The 22712-nt window shown below is 41.7% G+C and overlaps 1 protein-coding gene across 5 annotated transcripts in view; it reads right to left on the reverse strand.

Annotated features, from left to right (window-relative positions):
• ENOX1 (ecto-NOX disulfide-thiol exchanger 1) overlaps positions 1-22712 on the reverse strand; it is a 596201-nt gene that overhangs the window by 459198 nt on the left and 114291 nt on the right. The window lies entirely within an intron of this gene.

Below are 22712 nucleotides of genomic sequence, written 5' to 3' on the forward strand. Positions count from 1 at the left end.
TGGGTTTCCTCCAATCAGTGGAAGGCTGTAGGAGAAAAACCTGAGTTCGCTGGAGAAGGAGTTGTGCCTCAGAGCTACAACATGGAAATCTGCCTAAGTTTATAGCCTGCTGGTCTAGCCTATGACTTTCAGACTTGCCAGCTCCCACAACTGCATAAGCCAATTACTTAAAACAAATTTCTTACTACATCTATACTATACATACATGCATACATACACACACACACACATATGTGCGTACCTATTGATTCTGTTTCTCTGGAAAACCCTGACCAATACAAGATCAAAAAGGATTTCCAGCCTGACCTGTGGTGGCGCAGTGGATAAAGCATCGACCTGGAAATGCTGAGGTCGCCGGTTCGAAACCCTGCTTGCCTGGTCAAGGCACATATGGGAGTTGATGCTTCCAGCTCCTCCCCCCTTCTCTCTCTCTCTGTCTCTCCTCTCTCTCTCTCTGTCTGTCTCTCCCTCTCCTCTGTAAAATGAATAAATAAATAAAAATTAAAAAAAAAAAAAGAAATCTTTAAAAAAAAAAAAAAAAAAAAAAAAAAAGGATTTCCAGTTTAGAGCTAACCAAGTGCACACTATTATAATCGATCCTGGTATGTGGCGAGTGCTGCTTAATTTTTTTACAATCTAAAAATTAATTTATTGTTCTGTTTAAAAGTTTTTTTATTGAGATATAATTGACATATAACAAATTAGTTTCAGGTGTATAACATAATGATTCAATGTATGCACATATTGTGGAATGATCGGCATAAAAAGTCTGGTTGCCTGACCAGGTGGTGGCGCAGTAGATAGAGCATCGGACTGGGATGCGGAAGGACCCAGGTTCGAGACCCCGAGGTCGCCAGGTTGAGCGTGGGCTCATCTGGCTTGAGCAAAAAGCTCACCAGCTTGGACCCAAGGTCGCTGGCTCCAGCAGGGGGTTACTTGGTCTTCTGAGGGCCCGTGGTCAGGGCACATGTGAGAGAGCAATCAATGAACAACTAAGAAGATGCAACACGCTACGAAAAACTAATGATTGATGCTTCTCATCTCTCTTCGTTCCTGTCTGTCTGTCCCTGTCTATCTCTGCCTGTGTAAAAAAAAAAAAAAAAAAAAAAAAAAGACTTTATGCTAAAAAATCAATTCATTAAAAAAATAAAATAAAAAAAAAGTCTGGTTAACATCCAAAATTCCATGTGGTTACAAAATGTCCTTGTGTTAAGACTTTTAAGGTATACCAGTTTAGCACCTTTCAAATATATAATCGAGTATTATTAACTTAGTCACCGTACTGTATATTACATCCCCAGGACCTATTTATTTTCTAACTGTAAGTTTGTGTCTTCATCCAATTTTGCTTGTTTATATAGCTCCGCCCCCGTGGAGTGCAAGATTTTCTTAAAAATTTTCTTTCTAATGCCGATTTAAAATTTTTTCACGATATACTCTAAGAAAAATAAGGGTGAATTACATGTGTAAAAGAGGAGCAGCTCATTAAAATCTTTCTGGGGGTTGAACATATACTCAGCCATGCCAGTTTGGGCCTCACTTTGCTGTATCTGGATTGTGAATTCTCCATCTTGGGGGATGAATCTGTCCTTTCCTTTATGGCCTAAAAGCGCAAAAAATGCTGTCAGCTCTAATGAAGCAAATATCCATTTCCAGTGTAGATCAAACAATTTCACAGGTTTAACGCCACTCTCACGGCTCCGCCCCTGGCTCTTTCCTCCTTCGGCCTTCCCACAAAACAGCTCACAATATCTGCTGCTTTATCCAAGTCTTGCTTATCCGAGACTCTTTCCTTTCCTCCACGACACAGAATGCTGAGCCACACAAGCGGATTTGATCACTGTGTATACTGTGTACACAGAGACCCCCAGGCTGTGCCCCCTTCCCTGACCACTAACTCTGATCACACTCCGTACTAACTGCTGTCCCAGGATCTCCCAGAAGCCAGTGGAATGGAAGGAAGGGCTGTAGCAGAGCAACCAAAAAACGACCAACTTAAATTTCTACCTTTTGCAAACTGTTTTGTTACCATTATACTCTGACTTGCAAGCTGGGAAGACTGGGAAGAGAACTGGAGAACTGACCTATTCCAGAAGGTGCTTGGTCGTTCACTCTACATTATTCTGGATACTCGACTCTTTCTTAGGGGAGGGGGGCTGTTCAGAATGGTAGGAGTTCTCCCAAGCAGCAATACAGCCTTGCCGGAAAGATATCTGTAACTGCTTTTTACAGTCTCTCTTTTCCATCAACCCGTCACCAAGTCCAATCCCTTCTCCCTCTGCCTCCCGCAGCTGCAGTCCTTGCCACACGCCAGCCTCTTCCTCCTGTTACTTTGTAAGTCTCAGCAAGACTCATCTCCTCCAAATGTCATTTTGAATATGTCACTTGTCAAATATTTCAAATGTTTCTTTTTAAATTTCCATCCCAGATCTAAAAGTCCACCAGCTGACTCCCTTCGGCTCCCTGACGTTCCGTCTCGTGGTGCGCCTGCGCCAAGCCTCCAGCTGTCCTCCGCCCCCTCCGCCGACACGCTGAACAATCTCCTTTCCCATTCCTCCTCTCCCAACAGGTTCCTGCTCTTCTTTTAATCTCCACTCACAACAGCTCTCCTTAACACTAGAAAATGAAAAATTCAACAACTGATGGGGTTCTTTGATCCCAAATAACTAATTTGCTAGGATTTTCTACCATTCCTGACTCAGATCATAAAGTAGGGTTCACCTCCAGTTCACATCCAGGAAATCCTGGGGCAAAATATTGGTAGCTACCTGAGTAATCACTTGAAATCATTTCATTTGAAAGCATCCTACTTTTTACTATTCCCATAATGAAGTCGGAAATGAGAAACCTCCCTCCAGTTTAATCGGAATTTTCTCTTGGCAAATTCTCTTAGATCTGTAAGCCTACCACACAAGTCTTAGGCTTGCATATCAAAGTACACTTCCCACTGTGATTCACGCACATGTTACATACAGTTATGGACACACTGTTAGAAAATTGTTTGTTAAATATTAAATAGCCATGAAACGGATAAAGTAATACTGTGCTCCTCAAGGAACAGTAAGAAGTCGCTTTAGCACTTTTTGCAAGTGTTTGCAATTGTAATCAGTAATGTGGGCAAAAAAGAATCCAATGTTTTCAATCATCACTGGTAAAAAAATGTAATTTTTAAAAAAATTAAGATTCTAAAATTTACCTCCATTAATCTACTGCTAATGCAAGCTGGGACTGTTTTCTAGGATTTCAGTGGCTTGACATCATCAAGACATGTCACAAGCTTCATCCAAATTATTCAGTGCATACTACCACGTGTTCCTCGGAACCTCCAGAAGATGGAACAGGACAACACAATGAGAGTGTTTGGAGAACAAAAGGAACAATGAAGCACAGAGATGAGACCACAGTCTAAAAGTATAAAACCCTTCAGAGAGTTTTAAAGAAAATATTAGAGGCCTGAAAAAAAAATGAGAACCAATCAGCAGACCCATTAACTGAGCAGCAAATTAAAGCACCATTGCTTCCAATTCAGCCCAGAATATGGAGGGCACCAAACAGACCCCACGCTCTGTCCCCTCTGCAGGAGAGCATTCTCCACCAATGTTCTCAAGAGCCTGTCTTCTTTCCCAGCTACTTTCCTGAAAGAGTGACACTATTCATTTCCTAATTCTTCTCTTAAGACATTACTAACTTCCCTAGGAGCACGTTAAAGAGACAGAAAAAAAAAATCAAAGACTCGAAACACAAGCTATAATCCCCATTAATTTCAACTTCTTTTTATTTAATTAAAAAACAAAGTTTTCTATCTTCAGATGTATTGTCCTTTTCTTTATCGTAATTATTGAGACAAAACGGTAGAATACGTCATGTAGATAATCCGTAAACAGCCTCGGAATTTAAGATGTAGGTCATATTCCACAATTGTATACATTTATAGTCTCATCTATAAAACAGTTGAAAATATCTCTCTCCAATGCCTGGATAAGTCAAAAGGTCTGGAAAATCTAATATGGCCACATGAGAGACTTTTAAAATTTGTTTGTATTTTTACCAATTTATTCATAACACAGTTCCAACCGTTAAACAGTACTAGGCCCAGAGGTTAACTGCTTTCAACTCTTTAAGTAATTATTTTGGACTCTGATTCCACATCTGGAAATCACTGCTTCCCACCTGGTAAACTCTTGGCATACTGCTGTGCTATGAATTGGTTCCAGGTTTGCTATGAGGTGTGGACACCTCTCAGCCTCTGGGAAACCGGTGAGCCCTTGGGCAGCTGGCAGCTCTGGACAGGTTACAAGTGGCTACTGTCTTCACCAGAGTCTGGAGAGTCTTCACTGTGTGCTGAGAGGCACAAACGCCTGCTCCACAGGCCCCTGGGAAGGTACCACTGCCCTCATGGAGACGCAGCCCGCAGCTGCTGGATGTGCAAGGCACAGCTGGCTGAAGGCGGGGATCTAGAAAGTTGTGGAGAGGAACTGGTGGGCAAAGTATAAACAGCAACTTCCCAAATTATTTTTCTGTGGGTTTCAGATACTTCTGTCCATTTAAAGCTAATGCAATCTTTTATTGGTGCCCAAGGGTGACCGCTATGAGGGTGAACATACTTTTTACAAATTAGGGCCTCATTATTTTTTTTAATTCCGTCACAGAAAAAAAATTCAGTGGTATGTATCAAAGTACTGCATTTATATAGCAAAGGGAAGAATTCAAGTTAATAAAGTTTTAAAATATATTTTTAACTGCTGTAAAACTTGAAAGTGAAAAGGCTAGAATATTTTTTATCATTACTCATGTTGTATATGACAGTAACTAACAAGAATTTAAAGAGGAGAATCATTGAAATTGTGATCAATAATTGTATTTAGTTATTTCAGGCATAACTGCAACATAAAAATAAGTTATGTTCGTGAAAGCATGATCAGGTTTCTCATTAGGAAATCTGAAAAGATTTGATTTGGAAGTCTCATTTCTATACGGTTTTCCCTAAATATAGTTTACTACATTAACTCTCAGTTTCTGTGTGGGCCATAAAGAAGCAAAACTGAGAAGAACCAACATTTAAGTAACATTACTACTTCTTGGTTTTTCAGTTTTAGGTACTATTCACCGGCCTCCCAATGAGAACGATAAGGGTGCTTTATATATATGGACACGTATACATGCCTCACATTCTCATCCTCTCAAAATTCAATCACAATTTTAGTTATGCTAAGTATCCATTTTTATACCCTTATAGCTACAGAGAGACCATTAGCAGCTGAGTCATGTGATAATCTATGATTACATTTCATTTTCTACATTACTTTTTGTTTTCCTTGGAGTTAATCGTTGTTACATTGAATTGGGATTAGTTTCCTATATACTCATCATGAGGTTATCTGCAAAGCCTTCTTAGATTTATAAATCTCCTCCCGGCCCAAACACATTGGGTATTTTATCAATTTCATCAGCTTGAGGAAGTCTCTCCTGAACTCCTCTTCCTACTCCACTCGGTTGATCACTAGTCCTTCTGCTCAGCTAGCTGACTCTTGTGTTTGGTCCTATCGCTGGGATCCCAGGTCTTTCTTTGTATGGATTTACCCTGTCCTTTACTGGGGCACATCGTAGTGTTGTCAAGTTTAACAGTGATGTGTTGGTATGATCTCTCAATCTGGAAACCTTTATCTTTGGCCGTGGGAAATTTTGCTGAATAATTCCTTCAGTGGCTTCCTGTCTTCTGTTTTCTATATTCTCTCCATCCGGTATTACATTTTTAGATGTTGCATCAATCCTGTTTCTTGTTTTTTCTATGTTATTTTCTAATCTTTCTCTTTTTACTTCATATTCTAGGAAATTTCCTTAACTTTGTCTCCTAACCCTTATAAATTCTGTTTCAGTTCAGGGTTGCAACACCAGCCCTTCTCTCTCAAGATAATGATTTCATTTTTAAGATTTATTCTTCCTGCAAAATTTCGGTTCCCTCTAAGTTGTTTCTCTGTCCTGTGTGCATGTTTTTAGTTACCAACTCTCGCGATAGAGAATGTCCTTAAATTTCTGATGATCATTGGCTGTCTGCTGAGACTTAAGAGCGGGGAGCTGGAAAGTGGTCCAGAAGGATGGGGAGATTGTTTCGGTGCAGCTTCTGCTTCGAGGGGACACCTGATATCAGTATCCTTGACTTATTTTTTAGTTTCCTGGAGTCTCCCACAGTTACCTGCCCTCAGGGAATTTGGTAAACCAATACAATCTCCCTGATTTCAAAACCATATAATACCACTTTTAACTTTTCCTTCTAATCTAGAAACCTTCTATTTTATCATCTCTATCATCTCCATTCTTCAGTGGGAGTGGAAGAAAGACGGTCATCTGCTTGTATACAGTTGGAAAGCAGGTCTAAACTTTAAAGCAATACTTCTAATTTTAATTCTATCTTCACTCTCTTTTACAAGAGGTTCTTGTTGCTGAAAATTCCTGAGCTTTTCAGAGTTCATCAGTATAAACTGGGCTACTTCTTCCGTTTTCCTCCAGATTAAAGTTCCACTTTCTCAGGCCAGCTCAATGAGCTACCTCATCCATCTACATCCCAGACTCCAAAGTGCTGTGGTTGTTGACCCATTTTTATGTGTCTTTAAAAAAAACCCAACCCAAATCCCTTCAATATCATTTTAAAAGATATTCGGGAATGGCCAGGAACTAAAACATGTATTCTGCAACCTAAAACCTACCGGTCATTCTTCATCCTTGCAAATTGACATTGAGATGAGAATTACTCATTTTTTTTCAAGAGTAAAACACAAGCCCATGTTCAGGAGGAACCAGATGTGAGGAAAAGGTCAACTGGGGGATGTACATGAAAATAATGTCATAATTGCATGCCCAAAAAATCTATTTCATTGTCTGAATGATGTGTGGTGCATTATGGGAAGTAAAAGTATGTCCTTGTTTCAGAACAGCCTCTAAGATCTTTCAAATTAATAATTAACTTTAAAAAAAAGAGCATTCAGAGGGAAAAACCACCGGCCACAAAAGTGAAGTGGTAAGTGGCAAGTCCCACAGAGAATAAAAGAGCTAAAACTCGGTTTTCAAAAATTAATATTACAGATATTTCTTCTGAAGTTTGCATAATGTGTATTAGATATAAAGGGGCCCACTGATTGATAAGTAATATTTACTTTAGGCAGACTAAGGCTGCTGCAAGTATAAGGGGAAAACAGCTCTCTTGCTTACAAGACAGCTTCTTTAAGTCTTTAGTCTCTGTTTTTTATCATAGTGAGTCATGCAGATTTTGAAAGAATTTCTTAAATTACCATTTTATTTCACTATGAACTTATGAAAAGAGATATAGTAAAATATATTTTTTCAGTGATGCACAGGTTTTTATGTTATACTCCTATGGAGATGGAAAACACCATTATTACTGAAATAACTTTAGGTAAAACAACTTTGTTATTGTGCACCTGTAATTTTCTGGTCCCTAACACCATTTGTACCACTGAAATAATTATCTTCATAACACGTTTTTTGATAATGCACAATTATAAGAAATATAACTACTGCCTTAGGCAGAACTAACTCTTAATTGGATGGCTATAAATATAAGAGCAAGGATTCCAAGGAGAATATTGAACATGTTCAAAAACTGGGATGACACAATGAAGAGACAAATCTGTCTTCCCCAGCATGTTGGGGTAGGAGGCGGTGGGCGTTCGGCGTGGACGGGCAGTGGGAGGCATCAGAATGCAGAAGCTCTTCAAAGGCATCTAGTGAGGAATGAACTCTAGAGAACAATGAGCCTCTAACTTTGTAGACAAAGAGGAGACACTGAAGTTTTCTGAGGAGGGAGTAACTTCATCAAAATGATGCTTCGAAAATGTGACCTGCCAGTATAGGGTGCAAGGTTAGTAAAAAAAAACTCAGCTCAGACCCTAAATAATGCACAGATCCAAAGTCAAAGCTGGCTGGCTCGTCCAGCAGTAGAAATGTGAGCGGACTCACTCCAGAGATCGATGAGATTGCATAATCTCCATTTGCGATACTGTCAGCTGAGTAAAAGGAATGGACTGAGCTAGCACTGACAAAAAAGGACTTAGGCTGACGTTTTTCAACTAAATTCACGGCATCCTTCAGTTTTTCAATCCAAGAAATATGCACTGAGTACCTCACCATGTGCACAGCACATCGCCTTTTCTCATCATTCTTCTCATTATCTTGTGAGTCCAATATAAAAAGAAATCCCACTTAATTGATTTCACAGACTGATTGATGTTCTTCTGTAAGAACAACAGATTGATTTTTTTATAGACAGCAATACTAATTCTTCCATCATGTCCTTCCCTTTCTGCACACACAGTCCAATCAACTTCAGGGCTGACTCAATACCAAGAGCAGAAGAAAAGCATTAAGAGAACAAGGTCCATTAGGCCCAATATTGCCTCAATTACTTTAATTTCATTATTCCTGTTCATATTACTCCTTTAATCGATACCTCCTTTCAGTTATTTATGTTTACCCTTTTCAATATCCCAAGTAATAAGATTATGGTCCTTTGAATCCAGTGGCAACCGACTTCCATAAATATATTTCTGAAGTTGTGATTGTCTCCAGATCCACAACTGAGAAGTCTCCAATTGAATCAGGCTTCCAGAAACCATCTCAGGTAAAGATGCAGAGCATCGTAATGCAATATAGGTGCTTCTACCTGTTATGTCATTTGTCACTCATGTCAAGACCAGCTACATACGGCTTAATGGCTTCCCAAGTTTCTTCTTTCCATGTCTAAACCTTAGGGCAGTTTAAATACTTGTTAAAGCAGACCTCCTTTTTTTTTCATGTAACCTTTCTACCTTCACTGACAGTTATTCCGTCCAGCAAGAATTTCATCCGGACGTTACATTAACCACTGCCTCATCCATGTGACAATTAATCAATCCCTCTGTTCCACCTTGGTGACTGCCTTACAGATGAAAGGAAAGGAACTCTGTCTTCCCCCATTGTTTTAACAAACATCTGCACAGTGTCTACTACACACAAGAAGCTGCTCTTTCAGCAGAAACAGACACATCATAGGTACAGAGCCCTGCCCTTCAACGTGTGGCGGCCCTTCCGAGCGTGTTAAAAATAACTTGTGATATAAAGAAGCATGTGAGAGCAGCGATGTGAAGAGTCCATAGGAAGTTCTCCTGAAATTCAGACCGGGTATAATTACTTATGAGTGGGGAGTAATTTCAAAAAGAATATGAGTTTGAGTGAGGTCTTGAGGGATGGAAAGATTGTAAAAATGGAAGCTGGTATGTGTGTGTGCGTGTATGTGTGTGTGCGTGTGTGCGTGTATGTGTGTGTGTGTATAAAGAAACTGTGTGTGAGAAGCTTGAGTAATTGATTTACAGAAGGAAGAAGGGGAAGAAAAGGCTGAGCTCTACCAGGGCTAGGTTGGGAGGGCCGACTTCCCTCCAGGAGCAGCAAGACCTGGGGGGGGAGGGGAGAATGGCAGAAGACCAGCAGCCATGAACACAGGCTGGAGCATGCAGGATGAACTGAAGGCAGCTGCAAATAAAAAGGAAGGCTCAACGATAAGAGGACCGCCAAGAGTCAATTCCCCCTATCAGAGCCTCATCCAGCCCATCTTCCTTCCACCTCATGTTTTAGTGTCACCCAGACAGCAGGGTTTACACAAACCCACCTGGCTCCCCCATCCATCCCTGCTAAGCCTCCCGCCTCCATCTCCTTTGGAGCATTCTCTGTCCATCACACTAGCCCACGTGGCTACTTTCTACTCCCCCAATCTCCACTAAAGTGCTATCTTCTCTATAAAGTACATTCTGACTCCCCCAAGCCAACTTTGCTGTCCTTCTTCCTATGTGTAAGGTATCCTTAGTATAGAGCTCCATTATAGCAAGAATTTTTGTGCAGTCAATTATCACCTAAATTATAGCATCCTTGAAGTTATATCCAGAGCCATTTTTGGCACACATGAGGATGATACATGAACAAATGAATGAATGAACAAATGAAAAAACTATAAGGTAGAACAAACAAACAAAATAAAAAAAGAAAAGAAACGCCTGGTCATAGATGAGAAGGAAAGTAAAAATATGAAAGAATGATAGAGCTGTGACAGAGTGTCCTGACGACTCAGCGCAGGGGAGGCGGAACGGAGCGAGCTGCCGGGCTCCCAAGCTCCCGAGTCACCACCTTCCTCATCACGTCTACATCACCAGCCTAAGAGCACTGAACACAAACCCACGAGCATAAAATACACAAAGAAGGAGAAGAACTCAGAGAGAGCGCACACTAAGGTTCACATTTTAACTTACCCATGGGCAAACATTTTCTGAGATAGTTTGACAGAATCTTGATTCAAAGTATAATTTCTTCTATTGTAATATTTCCCAGCCATCATAAATATACTCTAATTTCAGAAGTCTAAAAATGCTACCATGTTAATTACTAACTAAAAGGACATGAAATAACCCCCCCTTATTTTTAAATCAGAGTATAACAATGGATATATTATCATCAATGCCACAAAGCTCTTATATATGAATTGTCAGAAATCTAAGGTAAGTGAATTGGAGAATGCAAAATGAAAGTGGGGAAATACTGAGCAAAGGTAAATTAGTTTTCAAGGGACTAGAGGTTTTATTTCTGGTTTATTTTTCTCTGTAATAGTAGAGAGGTATTAGATACACACAAAATAACCCACTTACAAAGGTAAGATTTATGTTTTACTTATAGTAGTGCACACTTTAGAACACTTTGCAAGATTTTTAAGCACTGTTCAATGGCTAGAATGCAACTGCTCACTGAATTCTACATCTAATTTTCAAAGGGCTATTCTACCATCACTCTGATTTGGCCACTGTATGGTGAACACAAATTAACTGTCTTAATTTTAATAAAGCCAAACAAGGAGAGTCACGCGGTGAGTTAGAGGAGACCTACCAAAGGTGGTGAGCTCTTGAACAAACGGGAAAGAGAAGGAGGCAGCAGAGACAGCAGGACGAAGTTCCACGCCTGTACACGGCACAGGGCAGAACTGTGCCTTCATGCATCACACACTCCAGAAGCTTGTGTCATCTGAGTCACCAATTTTCTTAAATTAATGTTGGTATGACAAATGCTAAAATGAAATTTTACTTTCGTATTCATTTTCTACTACTTGTCACCGTCTTATAAATCCAGTGCTGTTTTGGCCAGTGCCATCAATTAGCAATGAGATCACCTGCAGCCTCAGGAAAGAAAAAGCTCCTATGGGGTCGGGAGACCTGTTGGTCAGTTATTCCTGCTCACCCGCTCTTCTGCCTTGGGGAGGCCAGGGCCTGAGCCACACTGTCAATGTCTAGACTCTGGCCTGCCTACACTACCCCTGGGCTGACAGGAATTCACAGGGGGCTAAAGAGGTTTGCATCACAGCCAGAAGGAATCTGCCACTGGCCCCACAGAAGGCTTCCTTTCTGTATAAAAACATAATTCTTTTTTTGGAAGTCAGAGTAGACATGTTCAGAAAGCTCTCCCCTTACAGAAAATATAGGTTTTTAAAAAATAAACATATCTAAAGAATGGCTCATCCAAGTGCTACCTTGAGACCAGTATCCTTATATTTTGTCAACACTCAAATCTAAACACTCAGAAGATATAACTTCTGATAATTTTGTGCTAAAGAAGCATAAAGAAGAGAGAAGATACAACCGGTGTAGATCTGTTTCAGGATAGCATTTACAGATTAGCGCTAGGGAACAAAACATCCAACTTAATAAATGCAAAGCGATGCAGCCAGAGAGAAAGAATAGCCTGCCTAAGTGTGATGAAATGGTACTGAAGTAGCTGGAGAAATCTCTTGATGTACTGACAGACATGGCATGTAAACTGGCAGTTCAGCCTGCAATGCCGACAGAGGAAGTATGTCTTGCTCTCACAGAAGGCAGTATTTTATAAAAATACCACTTGTTATTGCTTTTAAAGAAAAAAAAGACCCTCACCGGTTGGCTCAGCAGTAGAGTGTCAGCTTGGTGTGTGGAAGTCCCAGGTTTGATTCCTGGTTAGGGACCATGGAAGAAACCATCTGCTTCTCCACCCCTCCCTCCCTCCCACAACTATGGCTCATTTGAGCAAGTGGGCCCATGGCACTGAGGATAGTACCATGGCCTCACCTGAGGCGCTAAAATAGCTTGGTTGCCAAGCAACAGGGCAATGGCCCCAGATAGGCAGAGCATTGCCCCATAGTGGGCTTGATGGGTAGATACTGGTTGAGGTGTATGCAGGAGTCTGTCTCTCTTCCTCCCCGCCCTTCACTTATTTTAAAAAAATCTTATCACATTTATGATATTGTTTAACTTGGACAATCCTGAAAGTGAGAGTTTGTAGAGGACAAGAGTCAACATAACACTTAAACTCACCTCCAGTCACTGTACTTTGCTTTTAAAATTCAAACTGTCCCGCCTGACATGGCGGTGGCGCAATGGATAGAGCATCGGACTGGGATGTGGAAGACCCAGGTTTGAGACCCTAAGGTCGCCAGCTTGAGCGCGGGCTCATCTGGCTTGAGCATAAAGCTCACCAGCTTGGATCCAAGGTCACTGGCTTGAGCAAGGGGTTACTCGGTCTGCTGAAGGCCAGTGGTCAAAAGCACATATGAGAAAGCAATCAATGAACAACTAAGGTGTTACAATGAAAAACTGATGATTGATGCTTCTCATCTCTCTTCTTTCCTGCCTGTCTGTCTCTCTCTGTCCTTCTCTCTGACTCTTTCTCTCTGTCTCTGTAAAAAAAAAAAAAAATTCAAACTGTCCCATGGCCACACTGTCTTTGCTATTCACTCAGTCCATCAACATTAAGCAGCAGATACTGTGTTGGTTTCCTTAGGGCATACCAAAAAGAATTTAGTCCCCTTCCCTCAGAGAGTGCTATGTGTGGAATTATGTACTCCATAAAGATGCTGAAGTCCTAATTTTCACACCTGTAAATGTGACTTTGTTTAGAAGTTGAGTCTTTTTAGATGTTTGAATTATGATGAGGTCATTAAAATAGTTCCTATTCCAATATGACAGGTCTCCTTGTAAAAAAAAAGGGGGGGGGGCAATTTGAACACGTAGACAGACATATATACCAGAAGAGCAATGAAAAGAGGCAGGGAGGGCAAAGAGAGGCGTCGGAGGCCAGGGATACCTGTGGCCCCAGAGCAAGAAGAAAGGCACGGAGCAGATTCTCCCGCAAAAGGAACCAACCCTGCCGACACCTTGATCCAGCCTCCAGAACCACGAGCTGCGTGTTTGTTGTTTAAGTCATCCAGTTTGTAGTACTTAGTTCTAGTTACCAGACTGAGTCACAAAAGAAGTGAGACCAATAACAAAATTGCCATGGTTGACAGAACCTGTCATGTGGATCTATCTTCAGATGCTCTGACTCAGCTAATGGGGCCAGGTTCGGTCACTGGACCACAGATACCCCTTTCTACGGCAGTCCCATCAAAGAAAACAATGGTTTATATTCTAGATAGAGGCTAACCCAATGGGGACTGTTTAATCCTCTAAAAATGATTAAAAGAAACAGAAGCAATAAAGGTTAATGGAAAATTAATCTTGGTGACCTACTTGGGCAAATCAAAGTTGTGAGACATGCGTTTCTGTAAAAAGAAAAAGTGAAGACTATTTAGAACAGCAACTTCAGATAAGGGGACAGAGATAAGACTTTAATCAGAAGAGTCTTCAGTATTCATATATTTACATAAATGTTGAAAAGATAAAAGACTTCCGATAAGGCAATAAAGATGAATAATAGTAATAATTCTATATTAACTCCGTAGAAGATGGTGAGAGAGTTTTGGGGACCACCTGTTTCCTCTCTGGTTGTTTACAGAGGCCTCTTGGTGCTTTGTCAATGCTCCCCAACTGCACATCAGTTCCTTGGGATCACCTAAGACAGGCTGTCTGTGACCCAAGAATAAGAACATAAAACATGCATAAGAGAATGATGTCAATGGAGCCATTAAGCTGAATCACTTCCCATGTAGTAGCAAACACCCAGCATCGGTCCTACTTGCCACTTGCTGTACACACCGGCCCTTTACCTGAGATGAGCATGGTGAGCTCTCGCTCCTCCATGTGTTATAAATATGGCATCATGCTGGCTGCAAAGGGCCTACAAAATAAAGGTCACCTTGTGAGAAACACCTTGAAATATCACATTCTGAGAGCTGTTTGAACATACCTAAGCAAATGCTTTCCCTGCAAGTTCGAGCTGAACATTGCCCTTTCCTGTTTCTAGCCATTCCAACCCACTGCCCCTGGGTCTCTGCATGGTGCTAACCTGTAACAGTCAGTAAGTGTGAAGGTCTCATCATACACACAGCCCTGGAGCTGTCAGTCTCCCAGAGAATACTTCTGCTGTAAAAGTAGCCCTTGTTGCTAAAGTAGCCACACAGGCCCATGCACAGGCCAGGGCCTTCCAACTCTGAGAAAGTCTTTATAAATAAAATTAATTTATAATAACTGTGTGTTAATTAAGGGCGTTATAACCTAAACTATCGTTCAAATGCCAATTGGCAAGCTGGCCAGTACAGAATTACCGTTTTTAAGTGCTAGAAAGACTTTTTGCACATTTCCAAATTGAAATAAGATTTTTTTATTGATTTTAATTTATTGTGTTTACATGGATTCTAGTGTCGCCCCGAATGCATTCCCCCTCCCCCATATTCCTCTCAACATCTCCCTTGCCCCCCCTCCTCAAAGTGCCCTTCAGGTTTATCCCATCCTATCATCCCTCTTCCCTCTGTCCTCTTTTCCTCTGATTCCTTTGATCTCTCCTCTGTCTCAATTTGTTCCTCAGTTCACATTGTTCACTGGATTCCTCAAATGAGTGAGGTCATATGATATTTTTCTTTCTCTGCCTGGCTTATTTCTCTTAACATAATAGTTTCCAGGTCCATCCATGTTGTTGCAAAAGGTAAGATTTCCTTCTTTTTCATGGCCCCATAGTATTCCATTGTATATATGTACCACAGTTTTGTTTTGTTTTTCCTGAAGTTGGAAACAGGGAGGCAGTCAGACTGACTCCCACATGCGCCCTACTGGGATCCACCCGGCATGCCCACCAGGGGGCGATGCTCTGCCCATCTGGGGCATTGCTCTGCTGCGACTAGAGTCATTCTAGTGCCTGAGGCAGAGGCCACGGAGCCATCCTCAGCGCCTGGGCAAACTTTGCTCCAATGGAGCCTCGGCTGCGGGAGGGGAAGAGAGAAACAGAGAGGAAGGAGAGGGGGAGGGGTGGAGAAGCAGATGGGTGCCTCTCCTGTGTGCCCTGGCTGGGAATCAAACCCAGGATTCCTGCACGTCAGGCCGACGCTCTACCACTGAGCCAACCGGCCAGGGCCTATGTACCACTGCTTTTTAATCCACTCGTCCACTGACAGACACTTGGGCTGTTTCCAGATCTTTGCTATTGTGAACAATGCTGCCATAAACATGGGGGTGCTTTTCTTCTTTTGAATCAGTGATATGGTTTTCTTGGGATATATTCCTAAAAGTGGGATAGCTGGATCAAATGGCAGTTCCCACAGTAGTACAGGAGGGTTGATTGAGATATATCTAAATTTTCTCACAGATAATATGTTTTTTTGCAAACTATAAAAATACATCTAGCCTGGCCAGGCAGTGGTGCAGTGGATAGAGTGTCGGACTGAGATGCGGAGGACCCAGGTTCGAGACCCCGAGGTCGCCAGCTTGAGCACGGGCTCATCTGGTTTGAGCAAAGCTCACCAGCTTGGACCCAAGGTCACTGGCTCGAGCAAGGGATTACTCGGTCTGCTGAAGGCCCACGGACAAGGCACATATGAGAAAGCAATCAATGAACAACTAAGATGTTGCAACGAAAAACTGATGATTGATGCTTCTCATCTCTCTGCGTTCCTGTCTGTCTGTCCCTATCTATCCCTCTCTCTGACTCTCTCTCTGTCTCTGTAATAAAAAAAGGAAAAATACATCTAGATATATTATATAGAATAAATCTCAACTTTTATTTTCTAGAGAGTAGTTTGAAGCCTTGTTACCCAGGCAGGGTGCACGGATCAGCATCACCAGCATCGCCAGAGAGCCTCAGCGCCAAACCTGAGAACTAGCCTGAGACCAGCTGGAAAAGAACCTGCCTGGCGACGAGACGGTCCGGCGCCTGCGGGGCACACTGAGGTGTGAGAAGCCCAGTCCAGAGGCGCCTCATGCATCTGGCCCACGATTACTAGAATCGCAAGGAATAGGGTGCTTGAAGCTTTGACACGGTCCTCTGGTGTCCAGGAGTTTATGAAATCACCATCTTTTATTCCAGTTGCACGAATCTGGGGACCTACTAAACTTCCCCAAAACTGCTTAATTCTGGCTACATCAACTTTTCTTTTCCAGAACACTCAGGCTGATTATAAACTGGTATCTAAAAAACAGACAATTCCAGAAGATTTTTGTTCTATGCTCAAAAGATCAGCATCATAAACTACTCATCCACTCTATAACCAATTAATAAATGTCTACATAGGTATTTCATAGTAACCAACATTGTGCAAAGAGCCTCAAGTCTGTGGAAGGACAGAAATTACAACGTGGAATGCAGCTCTAATATGGAAGGTCAGCACAGGAAGCCGGAGTGCAGAGGAGGACACTGGTCCACACTATGAAAGCCCCGACCCAGATCTTGGAATATTGGAAGGCTTTGCTGGCCAAACTTGATAGAAAGAAAAGGAAAGATTTTTCAAATAGGAGCCTACCTATAGGCACAGTGAGTATGGTGCTGGGTAAGGCCAAACACACAGACAGCAATGAAAGAGTCAACTACCTTATTTAGAAAAAAGTCAGATTGTGATTTTATCATTTTTTTTAGCTGCTCTGAATATTTGCATGCATGAGCTACAGACGCAGTAGCCCTTAGCAACATTTTCTTCCCTTTCAACTTGCCTACCTGTAGACAAGGGGGAACGCAGACATCAAATGCAAGAAGCACTGGCTCAGAAGTCAGCTGCACACCGCAAGGGGCAGGCATGACAGAACTATGCCTCCGCGTTCGCTGTTTGATCACACAGAGTGTCAATGAAACTGCAACTAGCAATACAGGGACCATAAAGAGAATCGCATTAAAGTTAATACAAAAAAGTCAGGAAAATTTCTTCAGGAAGGGACATTGGCTATTTGGCAAGTGCCCCGCTGGGAGCAATTGAAGGCTCTCTCTGTGACCACTGGGTGCACTCCCCTCTCTGTGCCTGTCTCTTCCCTGCATTTAAATAGTTCATATCCTGCCTCCTTCCCCCGCACTTTTGTGATTTCTCTGACTCATTTTCCTTCTCCCTTACTGCCTGCACGTGCCCACCCATCTCTAATTCCCCTCTCTCTTCCCCCTTTCACTGTGCCTGCTGGTTCACACCCTCCTTTTGTGAAGAGAAGGAGATAAGGGATAGAAGCAAGGACAACCAAACATCTTTCTACATTTTTCCTCTTGATCCCTTTTCCCTTTTCTTCACCGATATCCCCACAGGTCTATTCCCCTCTCCTAGCTCGTCTTCCTTCCCGAGAATCAATTCTCTGTTATCAGTCTATGGGCAGTCCTCCCAAACACAGGGCTCAGCCATGATAGGAAAATTGCTGGACTCTTCTTACTGTTCCATCGTCATATATGGAGTTCTCAGATGCTCCTCACCTGGTGCCAGGTCACCAATGGACAGGAAACATAGTACTTTAAAAAATGTAGTGAGCTGGCATTTTCTTAGCATGTTTAAAAACGCAGAACAATTCTCGAGTATTCAGCCACTGTGCGCAAAGGGTACAAAGATGTAAAACACACTAGGCAACAAGATGTCATTTCATCCCAGTCCTCCCCAAGTGCATTCCCTCTACCTCAGCATGAGTCCCACCCTTTCGTTAGTTTTTCCCCTCTTTGTGTAGCTTCCTCAAACTCTCCTGGAATTACTAAAATGCACCTCATTCCCAGCCCAAGACAGATCAATGACAAAGGTTGGAGTTAACACCTGACACACGCGCGCACACACACACACACACACAAGCAGCACACAAAAAGGCTCATTTAATGACCCATGGGGAAATCTTACAAGTAACAGCTTAATATGGACATGAAAATTACTATAACAGAGAAATATTTTGTACCACTTCGCACATGAAGTGCACCTATGGAGCATCCTAAGTGATGCGGGGTAGTAAGAAACTAAGGACATTGTTTGGTTAGTGGAATAGGGAAATGGAGACAAACGGCTGATTCAAACTGGCCTCATCCAGAGCCCTGAGTCACCTGCCTTCTTCTTCCTCGTAGGACCATTCCCTTAAGCCCTCAGACAAGGGGGTGTGATCAGCATCAAAATATCTTGAGAAAAAAGCCTCCCATCTGTTGATCACAGAGATAGTTTTGTTCAAGCTAGAGAAAACATACAGGCCTCTGCTCCGTTTTAGTTCCAGGCACAGAAAAGCAGCAGAACCAGACAAAGAGATGCCATGGTTGACCTCAGAACCAAATGCAATGATTAATGACCCCCTGCCCTAGCACAGACCAATCAGTGGAAACCACAACCCTGAAAGACACACCTGGAGAGCTGATAAGTATCCTACTGAGATACTTCCCAGAAATCTCCCCTCAAATTCCTGCCTTTAGAAAACAAATAAAAACCCCTAAGACAGAGAACCTGGGCATACGTGCCCACACTCTAGAGAACGCCTACTCCTTTCCCCCCTTCTTTCCTAGGCCATATATCTTGTGGTTCTTTTTCCTAAGCTCCCAGGGCCCTACTTTTGCCGCCTCTGTAACTTGTTTCCTGAGTCCACACAGCCCATCTGGCTCACTATTCTGCCTCTGTGATTTCCTTTATTTCCCCATATATAAATATTAATATATTAGGTGTTTTAAATTGAGTTTATTGGGGTGACACTGGCTAACAAAATTATACACGTTTCAATTGCCCAATTCTACAATACATCTTTGTTTACAGTATTGTATGTTCACTGCAGCCCCCCCCCCACCTCCCACTTAACAGTGTAACTTTCTTTCTAAAGACTAAATAAACTTCTTGCACTAGAGTTCTTGGCTCTGAATTCTTTCTCTGCCAAACTCTAGAACCAAGGTCTAACACTGCTGCTAACAAGGAGTAGGCTGAGATATGGCAATCTTACACACAGGCTGTGAACTGAAGAAAAGCAAGTTGGTCTTCTTTAAGTATTTCAGTCTTTAACTTTCAACCCCTATGAATTACTATCAAAATTTTGTGAACAAATTTGGTTGCCTACGCTTCTATCGTAGTGCCTACATGTAGTATGTGCCACTGGCATATAGTATATGCTCCCAAAACACTTGGTGAATTACTAATTAAATCAAACAACTGACCAATTAATATAAGTCTAAGACACAACAGAATTAAGTAGCTGCTGGAAATACTTCACACACTAACATACTTTGAGATTTCCTCAAGGGTTTTATTAATGTCACCTGATCGTAAGGTCAACATAGGCTCTTGAACGTAATGCACCTCCAGGAACTAGAAAGGGAAGATGGCTGCTTGGGGCAGGGATGCTGAACAGTCAAAGTGACAACCAGCATTCTAATAGCAAGTAGAAAGAAATACTCCAAAGCAGACAAAGGTTTTCAAAAAACACAGTAGCCTAGGATAAATTATCCAATCCTTCCATTTGTTCCCATGATACCTTGTACATAGTCTATAACTACTGGTGGTTTCATCACACCATCACACTACTTCAACGGTTTCTGAGTTAACGTGAGCAGTTGAGGATCTGATGACAAAACACCAATATTTTCAAAGCCAAGCAAGCTCCAGAATGGGTGCACTCCAGGGAAGGGATTGTAATCCTACCTTTGATAAGGGGAAAAGCAGACCTAACAAGTTTAGCTGTGGCTGAATAGAACCGGAAGTCCCCACCTTTCTGGATTCACCAGAATTCATAAGCCAGGTGAGTGGGTACCCGAAACAAGATGGCAAGTCATTTCATATCAATAAACCAAGAGTTCAGAGGCAGAGCTAGTCCAGCCAGCAGTGATATCTTGCTCTAAAGCTCCTAATTTTTTTTAAAGATTTATTTATTGATTTACAAAAAGAAGAGAAAGGTGGGGGGCGGGGGTGGTAAGAGTAGGAAGCATCAACTCATCATAGCTGCTTCTCTTATGTGCCTTGACCAGGCAAGCCCGGAATTTTGAAAGTTCCAGAAATTGAAATTCACTTTCTTCTTCTTATTATTATTTTTTTTGGATTTTTCTGAAGTTGGAAACTGGGAGGCAGTCAGACAGACTCCCGCATGCACCCAACCGGGATCCACCCGGCATGCTCACCAGGGGGTGATGCTCCACCCATCTGGGCCGTTGCTCTGTTGCAACCAGAGCCATTCTAGCACCTGAGGCAGAGGCCATAGAGCCATCCTCAGCGCCCGGGGCCAACTTTGCTCCAATGGAGCTTTGGCTGCGGGAGGGGAAGAGAGAGACAGAGAGGAAGAAGGGGGGAGGGGTGGAGAAGCAGATGGGTGCCTCTCCTGTGTGCCCTGGCCAGGAATCGAACCAGGGACTCCTGCACGCCAGGCCAACACTCTACCACTGAGCCAACCGGTCAGGGCCTGGAATTCACTTTCTTTATGTTCAACACCTACAGGAGATTTATTTGACATTAACGTTAACATTGAATAGAAATGGTCATGCCTCCTTTTCTGGAGAGAAAAGGACTCTTCAGAAACTTAGCCCATCTAGTGGATAGAGATCTGTGTTAGCTCTCAACTTTACTGCCCACTCAGACTTGAGACAGTTCTAGCAAATGCCCTACACTCACTGCTGAAAAGAAGGACTTGACCTGTTGGAGGAAAAACATTGACAGCTCTAGGACACATATTTTAAGCTATAAACTATCTTAGTAACACAGCAATGGCAAGAGAAAAAATAACTACTTTAAAACAACCCTTGAAAACTACTTGTATCACTACACAGCATATCTTGAGACCTAGCTTTGTTACTACTCAACAAACAGGGTTTCCTAATAACAAAAAATTGGAAAAAAGATAACATGGTTTAAATTTCATTTTGAGGTTTCCAGCAATATAGTTTCCTAGCTATATAAGAACTAAAGTTCTATGATTTCAGCCTTGTCTGTACTTCATTATAAGCATATCCAGGACAAAAAAATAATTGTATTTGCCATTTACATTATTACCTAAAATTCTAGACCTATGATTTGTACTGGGGCTTCAAAGATGGCACGGACAAACGCAGGAAATGTGTTATCTCCCAAAGCTCTTTCTGAGGGCCCTCTCCCCGCGAGTCATATATGATGGTCTTCCAAATGAACTCCCTGTTCAGTCTCACCAGACAGCAGCATTTTTGTACTTGTCATATTCTCATCTCAATAAGCTACTGCTTATGGGAGAAATAATTAAAAAATAAACTCACTTCCCTCCATAACACTTGTGCATATATGTGTGTGTTTGTGTGAGCGTGTATGTGTCTGCAGTGGTGGGATTCAGCCAGTTCACACTGGTTTGGCAGAACCAATACCTAAATTTTGTTGAGTTCAGCAAACCAGCTGTTAAAATGGCACTTGTAATCAGGGTTCTCTCTAAGGTAGGCACCTGGGCAGCCGCCCAACGTAGAAATCACAAATTTATATTCCTTACTCTTTTTTAACATTAATCTGTGCAACAGCATATTTTAAGTATCTAGTAATGTTCATTCTGTCCATAGGTGAAAGTAATGGCAAGTGAGGACGCCAATCAAGAAGTGATATGGAAATATCTTAAATAACAGTTTTAATGTTTTGTCAGGTATTATTTAATATCTTTTCATTAATATTTGAAAACTCTTTCTTATAACATAATCTAGTTTTATGTACCTTTTTTACTCTTCTTATTTAAGTATTAAATGCATAAAATAATAAACTACCTTTTGATATAATGTTTTTTATACATAAAATTGTCATTAGGGCAGAGAACCAGCTGTTAAATTATTTGAATCCCATCACTGTGTGTGTGCGTGTATGTGTGTGTGTGTGGTGTGTGTGCTCATCTCCCATATCAATTCCAAGTTAGAACTCAAGATCAAGTAATCAAATAGTTCATTCAAACAAGATCTACAGAATGAAAATAGATTGATGAAGGAGTACCCTAGCAAAAACTATCTCTACATTCTTGAAAAATACAGCCCAGATAATCCACTTCTCAGACCTCAGATGCAGGTGGGCTCTCCACTGAATGGACCTTCCTGACAGACAGGACTGGGTAAATGCCTCCACAAGATATCACCTCGTGTTTTCATAGTTTAGAAGAATAAGGCAAATACAGCTTCAACCATTCAAAAAGAAAGCCTTTTTAACATTTTAATGAAAACATTAAACTCAGCTTCCCTTGGCTTGGCCTCCCTAGAAAATCTGGTAGCCTTAAAGAAAGCTTCTTTAAAAAGCAGTAATGAAATTACAGACCTGTCTATGCCGCACAGGGCGTGACTGGCCAGCAAAGCTGGTTGTACTATTTCTCCCCTGAACTAGCTTATACAGTTTGATGAGACTCCACTTTGGTAAATGAGAGAAGGTACCTGAAGAAATGCCTCGCTCTCCGCTGTATTTGTGTGCCTGCATGTGCACACTCATGTTATATCTCACTGCCTTCTAATTCGCTTTTTATGTAATTCATAGCTCAAGACATGTTAGATGTCTTGAAGAGTCCATCACACTTTGCTGCTGTTTCCCCTTAATCATTTTCTACTGTCTGTGT

The sequence above is a fragment of the Saccopteryx bilineata genome, chromosome 6 (assembly GCF_036850765.1).
Source record: "Saccopteryx bilineata isolate mSacBil1 chromosome 6, mSacBil1_pri_phased_curated, whole genome shotgun sequence".
In the NCBI taxonomy this organism is placed as follows: domain Eukaryota; kingdom Metazoa; phylum Chordata; class Mammalia; order Chiroptera; family Emballonuridae; genus Saccopteryx; species Saccopteryx bilineata.